General features: G+C 36.2%; 1 non-coding gene across 1 annotated transcript; it reads right to left on the bottom strand.

Moving 5' to 3' along the window:
* Positions 1-4,090: 4,090 nt before the first annotated feature.
* Positions 4,091-4,197, bottom strand: LOC133820078 (small nucleolar RNA R71). The gene has a single exon (XR_009886512.1). It is a non-coding gene; the product is annotated as a small nucleolar RNA R71 (small nucleolar RNA).
* Positions 4,198-4,428: the final 231 nt, after the last annotated feature.

Below are 4,428 nucleotides of genomic sequence, written 5' to 3'. Positions count from 1 at the left end.
GCACAGGTTACCAATAAACGAGCCACAAGCACGATCCTGTTTCCAAGCCCCTAACGATAACCTAGTCACAATCATAATATAAAACCTCATCAAAATGAGTAAATAAATACTTCCAGACTCAAACCTAGCCTTTGGGACGTCGAATCCTACTCAACTGGGTAGTAGAATCGACCATAGGCTCTTAGAGTTAAGTTCTCATGATTAAAAACCAATTCTAGGCAAAAATGCCCAAGCCGGTCGCGACTTGGCCTAGTGAGTCGCGACTTGCCCCAAGTCAGAGAGCCCCCTTGCTTGGGCACTAGGGCGGGTCATGACTTGACCCCTCTTGGGTCCGGCGCCCCCCCCCCCCCCCCCCCCAGGTTACCTCCTTCTTCTGGCTTCATCCAAGCCGCGACTTGCTAGAACAAGGTCGCGACTTGACCACGAAATTAGCCATTTCCTACGATTTTCCCACTCAAAAACCTACCCAAACATATCCAAATCCCAAAATAAAAGTTCCCAAACATCCTAATTATCCAACACCAATAAAACCCAAGCTTCAATTCATCCAAAAACTCATCAAAACATAAAATCCAATCAAAGCTTAAAAACTTTAAAAACATAGAACTTAAAACTTGGATTACCTCCGATTGAGTTGTTTCCCAACAAAATCCTCCGGCTAACAAGCTTCTAATCTTCCCTAGAATCACTATGCCTCGATCCTTGTTAAATTTGAGTCCTAAAACTCAAGTTTCCTTCGAAAATGTGATCAGGTGTTGAAAATGGAACAGGAAGGAGAGAGAACGTTCTTTTATTATTCTGATAGGTTACTTCAAGCTTAAGTAACCTCAAGCAAATTCTAATGCTCAGGGTCCCAAAAACGCCCCTTGGGGTAAAATAGTCAAAATTCCCATAATTTCCCCTTGATCTCACTAACTCCTAATTTATCATCAAATAATCATTCACATTACCCAATATCTCGGTAATATGCTAAATACCCCTTGCCTCACTCCGAGTCAAGTATAAATCTCGTTGTGACTTTCCCACTAGCTTGCTTCCTAGGATCGTCTCGTGCTGAGTAACCCAAGCATAACCAAATAATAATGAAGCACCACACATCTATGACATATATGCCAAATATACCCGAAACGGGCCAAATTATGAAAATTTCCCAATTAAACATAAATGGGCCCACATGCATATTTAATACACCTAAACATGCATATCAAGTCATATTATAATATTATTCACATAATCACATGATAATACACATAAATATCATATAATCACAAAATTTCAAAATTTGTCATCCTCCCCCCCCCCCCCCCCCCTAATCAAGGCCCAAGCCTTGTTAGGAAAATTTGGATCATTACAAGTTTGTTTGGTTGTGTGCTTATGGTACACTTTAGCCTAAATGGCATTTTCATCTACCTTTACCTTAGCCTTTCGTTATAAGCTTAAAAGTCCTTCTGATTCTTGAGCATGTGTTACCATATTAGGGGAGATCGATGAATTATGCAAGCATATGAAATACTTGGTTTTGATGGAATGATTTGGAAGATTTGAAAAGCATATGGTATTGTGATTGTGTGTTATTATTGGTTGAGGCTGATTTGCATAGCAAAGATTGAAGTTGATTATTGAATTGAGTTTACTGAAATTCTGAATGAAATGTAGTTGAAAATTATGAGCTTGTATTGCATGGTTTTCATGAGGTGAAGGCTTGTTAGGTAAACTTGATTCATATGTGTGAATAGTTTGTTTTAGAAAGTGTCAATAGATTTTACTTGAGGACTAGTAAAAGTTAAGTTTGGGGGAGTTTGATAGAGTAGTTTTTATAGTGTTTTAAAAGGTTATTTTATTTAATTTTTGAGGTTTATGTAATAATTTTTTGTGCAGTATGACGTTTTGTTGCATGTGTTTGATAATATTTCAGATTTATGGGACATAATTGATAAATGGTTGCAATTGGTGTCAAAAAGATAGAATTTGATGAAAAAAAGACATTTGAGCCATGACGCTTGGAGTTAGAGTCGCGACGCTACGATTAGACAGAGAGGTCAATCTATCAAGAAGCATAGGGCCGCGACGCTGCCTCTAAGAGCCGCGGTGCTTTTGGTTGATGAGTTTGAGCCGCGGCGCAAGTCTATTAGAGCCACGACGCTTGAGCAAGTCAGAGACGAGAGAATTCCATATTTTGGACAAGGGCCACAATGCCTCATTATAGAGCTGCGACGCTTAAGTGGCGTATTTCGCAGAAAATGGCATTTTATACAGGGGCAAAAGCGGGATTTCACATCCAAAGCACATATTACTATTTAAGCATCATTATGATGATTTCTAGAAAAAAAAACCCTAATGAGACTACTTGTTTTATCTGTTTATTGTTCTCTAGATTTCTTCTTCATCTTAGTTCTTTAGGGTATTTTCTATGAACAATTATTTGAACGTTATGATCCTCTGTCTAGGGGTTAATGTAGTCACTTGGATTTCTATTTAATTTTATTATGATGTTCTATTGAACATCATTTTTTTTTCTTTTTCTTTTCTCTCAAATTTTCTTCTATTATTGACACAAATTTCTCAATATAAACCCAATTACAATCCATCCCCCAATCACTTTCATATGCTTATGGTTTACATTCAAGGGAAAGACAAATAACAACATTTCAATTTAGCTAAAAATAAGTGTCGAACAACAAAAATTCACATTAAGCTCAAAATGTGGGTAACTAGGGATTTAATATATAAAGGTTGGCTTGAAAGACTCAATCGATTCAACAAAAAATTGCCTAAACCATCTTCCTAAGCATGTATTATTCCAATTCAGCTCAATCAACAAATTATGCAAGTTCTAGAATATTTTCAAAATTTTGATCCACAGCTTCACAAACCCACTTTACATGCATATACTAAAGGATTTTAAGAAATTTATTACTCAAGGCTTTTATGGCAATTAAACTCAGATCAAAACTAATCACTAAATTACTTTCACCAAGCACACAGATTCTCATAGTTTGTAAAAAAAATCACTCGCATCACATGGTTATAAGTATCATTGGTTTTCAAAACAACTTGATTCATAATTATAAACACTAAAAATAACAAAAACAAAACAAATAAAACTAAATAAAAAAAATAAAAAAATAATGTTCAATTGAACATCATAATAAAATTAAATAGAAATCCAAGTGACTACATTAACCCCTAGATAGAGGATTTAGTTCATATCAGACATAATAACCATAACATTCAAATAATTGTTCATAGAAAATACTCCAAAGAACTAAGATGAATAAGAAATCTAGAGAACAATAAACATATAAAACAAGTAGTCTCCTTAGGGTTTTTTTTTCTTCCAAAAATCATCATAATGATGCTTAAATAGTAATATGTGCTTTGGATGTGAAATCCCACTTTTTCCCCTGCATAAAATGCCCTTTTCTGCGAAATTTTGATAGCACCTCCCCTTGTTTTTTTGTTCTACTTTGGTTTTTTTTTTTCTTTTAGTACTCATTCGTATCGAGGCTATATTGTGCTTTAGGAATTATTGGTATATGTGACGAAGTAGACAAAAGGAGCTCATACATGTAGATCTTGAACTTGAAAGAACGTGCAGACAAAATCTAAAGATAAAGAAAAGACTTGATTTTGCCATGGTTGAGAATCAAGGAAATGTAGCAAGCAATGCTACTAATGTTGATAATATCCCAAATATTGCAGAGGTTCTAGTGGAACAAGGACCAAGGTTGCTTAGAGACTATGTACTTCCTACTGTCACAGGAGTGCATTTATGCATCAGACACCCCACTATTGCAGGAAACAATTTCAAGATTAAGCCAGCAATATTGTAAATGGTGCAGTCTATTGTTCAGTTTGGGGGGTTGCCAACGGAAGATCCTAATTTGCACATAGCCATTTTCTTGGAGCTATGTGCAACATTTAAGATGAACAGGTAGAGTGACGATGCAATTAGACTTAGATTATTCCCATTCTCTCTACGAGACCGGGTGAAGAGTTGGCTAATTTCACTGCAAGAAAATTCTATCACAACATGGGAGAAGTTAGCCCAAAAGTTCTTAGCAAAGTTTTTCCCTCCAGCAAAAGCTGCAAGTTAAGAGGGGAAATCAATAATTTCTACCAGATAGAAGGGGAATCGTTGTATGATGCATGGGAAAGATTTAAAGAGTTGTTAAGGAAGTGCCCACATCATGGTATAGAGAATTGGATGCTAGTCCATAATTTTTATAATGAGTTGAATGGTACTACTCGTACCATAATAGATGCTGCAGCAGGAGACGCGTTTATGAGCAAGAGTGCTAATGAGGCATATGAATTTCTAGAGGATATGGCAATGAATAACTACCAGTGGCCAAATGAAAGAGGACAAACAAAGAAGGTGGCTGGTATGATTGAATTGGATGTTATTTTCATGCTTACATCACAAGT

The sequence above is a fragment of the Humulus lupulus genome, chromosome 2 (assembly GCF_963169125.1).
Source record: "Humulus lupulus chromosome 2, drHumLupu1.1, whole genome shotgun sequence".
In the NCBI taxonomy this organism is placed as follows: Eukaryota; Viridiplantae; Streptophyta; class Magnoliopsida; order Rosales; family Cannabaceae; genus Humulus; species Humulus lupulus.
Note: the sequence above shows the minus strand (reverse complement) of the source record. Positions and strands in the feature narration are given on the sequence as shown.